Source organism: Paroedura picta, chromosome 11, assembly GCF_049243985.1.
Source record: "Paroedura picta isolate Pp20150507F chromosome 11, Ppicta_v3.0, whole genome shotgun sequence".
NCBI classification, from domain to species: Eukaryota; Metazoa; Chordata; class Lepidosauria; order Squamata; family Gekkonidae; genus Paroedura; species Paroedura picta.
Window position 1 is genome coordinate 7,150,968 of NC_135379.1, and position 6,000 is coordinate 7,156,967.

Below are 6,000 nucleotides of genomic sequence, written 5' to 3' on the forward strand. Positions count from 1 at the left end.
CGCACCCTGCCCCCTTTCGGAGAGGGGGGAACGAGGCTGGGAGAGCGGACCGAGAAGTCCAAGAAAGGGGCAAGGCGAAAGGGCCACCCTCAGATACCCGCTTTGATCGGCTCGAACACTCCCTACATGATGGGTGGGAATGGAATGCAGAGCGAAGAAAGAAAGAAAGAAAGAAAGAAAGAAAGAAAGAAAGAAAGAAAGAAAGAAAGAAAGAAAGAAAGAAAGAAAGAAAGAAAGAAAAAGAAAGAAAGAAAGAAAGAGGAAGCGGGTAACCTCGCTGCCAGGAAAAGCAGCGCAGGCTAATTCCTAGGATGAGCTGCGTGAAAAATCATTGGATCCCAGGGGTAGTCAAATTGCGGCCCTCCAGATGCCAGCGACCGCTGGCAGGGGCTCATGGGAATTGTAGTCCATGGACATCTGGAGGGCCGCAGTTTGACTACCCCTGCCACACAGTGTCAAATACAGAGGTTTAAAGGGTCCGACGAAACCTCCGTCGCCCTCTATCCCTTCTGGTCAAAGTCCGAACATGGGCCTGCCAGTGGATACAGGGCTCCTTGCGCCTCCTTGGGCTGAATGCGCCCTCACGGGTCCGTCCCCAGATGTGATCTAAATGATGGTTGAACAAGCCCAGGACCCCGCCCACACCACGGACTTCTAAGGCGCACTCGCCCCCCTGGACAGGGGAACCTCCGCCCTGCTCTAAATTCGTCCCTGGGGAAGTCCGCCCCCAGCCTTTCCGTGTGAGCCATTTTAGGCCCCCACCCTTCTCTTCTCCTCCGGTTTATCCTCTCAACAGCCCTGTGAGGTCACCCGAGGCCGCCCAGTGGACGAGGAAGGGATTCGAACCCGGGTCCCCCAGATCGACTTGGTCTTAATTTCAGCGGGATCGGGGCAGAAAGGGCTCCCCCTGTCGGCTGGCGTGGGCCCCTGCCGCGGGGAGCCCCTAGCAGCGAGCTGGGCAAGAGAACAGCCAAGATCACCATCCTTGGGGATCCCCCCCTTCCCAAGACATTTTGGTTCTTGGCTCCTCAGCCGGACCCCACAAACCAGCCTGGCTGCCTCCCCCTCCCCAAGCCTGAACGGCGACCCCCGACCTGAAAAGGACCGTCTTAAATACATCGAATAAAAACGGGCTCTAGTCCGCAAAAGCTCGTGCGTTGTGATGGGCACCGTTTTATCCATTCTGCACTCAAATGGCCCTTGTCGGTATTTACGTATTTACACTGCTTTTGAGCCGCCTTTTCGGCGGGGATTCCAAGCGGACACTCCCTTAAGGATTTGGGGTCGGAGATCCCGTCCGAAGCCTTAAGAAGGGCCCCGAGGCCGAGCCTAAGTGCAAGCAGGACCCATCGACGGCCCTTCCGAGCCGCTAAGCCGAGGGCCACAAAGACAAGAAGAAGAAGAAGAAGAAGAAGAAGAAGAAGAAGAAGAAGAAGAAGAAGAAGAAGAAGAAGAAGAAGAAGAAGAAGAAGAGATAGCTCTTATACCCCATTTTTTCTCTACACCCTGGGTGGTCGGTGGGGCTGAGAGCTCTGACAGGAATGCTTGGTCAGAACTGAACCATCAGGGCTGTGACTAGCCCAAGATCACCGAAGCTAGCTGCATGTGCAGAAGCTCTTAACCACGGCGCCAAGCATACATCTTATCTTTCCTCTAAGGAACTTGGAATCCATTATTCTCCCCCCCCCCCATGCCCCCCCCCAAACCAGGATTTGAACCTCGTTCTTCATATCCTGGGCGGGTGTTTCCTGGGCCAAAAGGAGAGCAGCCAAATCCAGTTGGTTGGTTGGTGAAAGGAGGACTCGGAAGCCCCTTCGAATTTCCCTTCCCGACCCCGAGAGCTTATCCGAGAGCGTTTTACCGCGTGAAACGGGCAGGTTCACTTGCAAACGGCCGCTGCGCCTGGTGTGCATTTACTCCAGAGTAAAGCCCGCTGAGCTCAAGGAGGCTGGCTCCCGAGGAAGCATGCACAGCTGTGCAGGGGTCCTCCCTCCCCCTGGAAGCCAGTGAAGGTCAAAATAAGGGGCCGGAAGCACAAGCCCCTAAAAGTCCAGGCTCCGGGCACCCAAGCGGTTTCCAGGGATACTGTTTGGACCCAATTCATGGATCTGGCTGAATCGTGGAAGCCTTCTGGAGGGCGGTAACTCCCGTGCAAGCTCCCATTTTGTGGTCCGGCTCTTCCCTGCCCCTTGCCTGTCTCCTGTCTCCCCCTCCTCCTAGCAGCCGCCCCCTCCCCCAATCCAGAGGCACCGTCTCCATCCCACACAGCAGATTTCCCTGGGATGGAGAAACAAGAACCCCTTTGTGTGTGTGTGGTGGGGGGGGGGGAGGCAAGATCCTGGACAGGACTTCGGTCCTGGAGGGTCTCCTGGCATCTCTCACTTCATCTCCTGGACCCGGAGAGGGGAGGAGGCTTCATTGCCAGCTGTCAGTCAGGATTTCCTGGGATGCTACTTTGGCTGGAAGAGATTGACAATAAAATGCCCCCCTCAAAACAAAACAAAAACAAAATACGTTTTTTCCCACCAGCTAAGCATGGAAACAAAGTCCATGTAATTCATGCAACGTCCTGTGGGGTTCATTTTAAACATCAGACGAAATGTGCATTTGTGAAACCCATGAAGCATTTTAAAAGCCCAACAGGAAAAAAAGGGGCTACTCTTTATTTTAGAACAATGGACTTTCCCCACTGTGTTTTATATGTTCCCTCCCAAGGGATAACATCTGAATCTTAATACCTAACGGATTTATGAAGGCAGATCTTTTGAGGACCACAGCCCGTTTATGTATCAGACGCATGGTGCCTTGATTTTTAAATTTATTTTTAATTTATGTTATTTCTCACAGGAACGGAAGGCAAATAACATAGTGTGAGCCAGTACAACTGAAAAAACGTGACATTCAATGCATCAGGATTGAATAATAATAATAATAATAATAATAATAATAATAATAATAATAATAATAATAATAATAATAATAATAATAATAATAATAATAATAATATAGTTTTATCTGAGGAAGCTGGCTGGTCTTAAAGGTGCCACTGGACTCTAAATTTGCTCTGCTGCTCCAGACCAACATGGCTACTAACTTGAATTTATTATTATTATTATGGGGAATGGGAAGGCGACTGTAAGCCGCTTTGAGCCTCCTTCGGGTAGGGAAAAGCGGCATATAAGAACCAACTCTTATTATTATTATTATTATTATTATTATTATTATTATTATTATTATTATTATTATTATTATTATAGGCTGCCCCTCCCTGCAAGTAGGATCAGGGTGGCTTACAGCATATATCCACAACCAGAACACCCTTTAAAACAGAGGTAGTCAAACTGCGGCCCTCCAGATGTCCATGGACTACAATTCCCATGAGCCCCTGCCAGCAAATGCTGGCAGGGGCTCATGGGAATTGTAGCCCATGGACATCTGGAGGGCCGCAGTTTGACTACCCCTGCTTTAAAACATAACTCTTTCAAACTAATACTTCCCCATTTCATTTTCAACATTATAAAAGTCCAGAATAATCAGAAAGCAGGAATGTCTAAGTATTAATTTAGCACAGAAAATACACAGTAGGATCCTACTTCCTTGTAGGATCCTTGTGCGTTTATCCACACAAATCCATAAACCATCTTGTCCAAGTGCATTCCTATTACCTGCGCATTCCTATTACTATGCGTTTCACAACTAATCTTTGAAGAATTACTGCAGGATTATCAAATCCCCCAGCTGACGAAACATTCCATAGGGAAGTGTGTGCATGGACATGAAAGCTTATCCCTTGAATCAGACGCTCTTGGTCTTCCAGGTGTCCCCAGACTCCAACTTCCTTCTGCTGCTTCAGATCAATATGGCCCAAGACATGCTGTCAGGTGCCATTCACAGCAATGGAGGCATCAGGTGCAGCTTGGCTACAGGCCCAGCACCCTGAGAATAAACAGCTTGGTATAAGAAGAGCTGTTTTTTTTTTTGTAACCCGCTTTTTACTACCCAAAGGAGTCTCAAAGCAGCTTACAAACACCTTTCCCTTTCCCTGTGGGGTATGTGGGGCCGAGAGAGCTCTGTGAGAACTGTAACCCAGCTGGCTGCCTATGGGGGAGAGAAGACTCAAACTAGGTTCTCCAGATAAGAGAACACTGAGCCATTATACCAAGCTGGCTCTCTTGTAGTGGCTGAGAGCGGAGGCCTCTGATCTGGAGAACTGCATTTAATTCCCCACTCCTCCTCCACACGCAGTCAGCTGGGTGACCTTGGGCTGTCACAGTTCTCCCAGAGCTCTCCCAGCCTTAACTACATCACAGGATGCCTGTTGTGGGACGAGGAGTTGTAGTAGGTAATTGTAAGCTGCTTTGAGACCCCTTCGGGTAGTATAAAGCAGGGTACAAAACACCCAGTGCTTCTTTTTGCTCAGACACAGTAGGGTTGGATTAGCCTAGAGCATGAGTCTTCCAAGGATCTTCCCTCCCTTCAGAGGTGATCGATAGCCAAGGAAGGGGCTGTTTAATTGTCCTAATCTTGCTGCTCAGACATCATTCTGTAAAGACCCGGAGGTTGACACCACAGGGTCGGAACCAATATTTAATAGGTCGAGAAGTGGCCGGCCTGTTAATACGGTTATAGCTAATAGGCAAGGAGATCGCAGGAGCATCTGATGGGAAATATATTGATAATGCCATTTTTCTCTAACTTTTGGAAATGCATGTAATGAACGTAATTTGGGGCTGGAAATTAATTGAACGTATCAGACTCATTTGACTCCCACTCCTGCTTTTTCCGCCCTAATGGCTCTTAGTGCTAATAATATCTGTCTAGCCAGCTAAAGAGGTTTTAAAAGAGTAGGCCATTAGAGTAGCCATCTGACCTTGATTAAAACTGCATTAACCTTTACATTAAAACGCATTTAAAATGCAGACACGCTGAAAATATCAAGCACAAATAAAATAAATCTCCTGCCGTTTCACAGCTTCGCTAGCTTATTTGTGTGGACGGCAGCATTTTGTTGTTGTGGCATCTATAATTTTGGAGGGGTGGGCGGGTGGGAAGGCACAGCGTTTTGGCACATTAATTTCCGCGCACGGAGTTGGCTCACTTCGGAACGGAATTGGAAGGAAGCGACTGGATTAATAGCTGTTCTGATGAAGTTTTGCAGGACGTGATCTTCGTCAAGGAAAGGCCGGAAGATCATTGAAAGTTCATGTTATTACTTTCTGGATAAATGGCTACATTTTGAAGGGCAAATCCCAGTTGTGATGCCAGTCTCCCTGAGTACATGGATCCGGCTGTTCACGTGTTTCTAGATAGTTTTCTGGTCTAACCATTGCAAAGTTTTCAAATGTAGTTATTTCACTCACAGCAAGGTGATTTCCAAGTGTTTTTTTTGGGGGGGTATCCCTGGGCAGACTGTGCCCAGCAGCCCCCATCTGCCCACCACCAAGTCCTCTCCTTATGCCTTCTCCCAATTGTAAACCATTCCAGCACACTCTTCCCTCCCAAAACACTTCAGAATAAGCTGCCTTTTCCTGAATCTGACCTGGGTCCATCAAAGTCTGTATTGCCTACTCAGACCAACTGCATCTTCCCAGGGTCCCACCACTGTGCACTACCCACATTCCCTTCCTGAAAGACTCTGGATAGTGAAGGGGGTTGGACTAGATGACCCAGGAGGCCCTTGCAAACTCTATGATTCTATGGACAGTTGGGAGCAAAGGTAGGGACAGGTGGCAGCAGGGGAGGTGGGGGTTGGGGGATCGACAATAGTAGCCCCCCCCAGAAGCCCTGGTCTCTGGTGTTGGTAATTGGACCCCTCCACCTACATGGCCCACGTCTTCAGGGCCAGAGTTAGGAATGAGGTAAAGGACTCATCTTGAGAATCTGTGGCTCACAAGATGGGAGAGGTGGAATCAGGAATGGTGAGGTAATTTTCTAGAGGGTTCCAGAAAGAATTTGTCCTGATTGGATTGTCATCATCACCTAATGCCAGTTGGCTAAAGG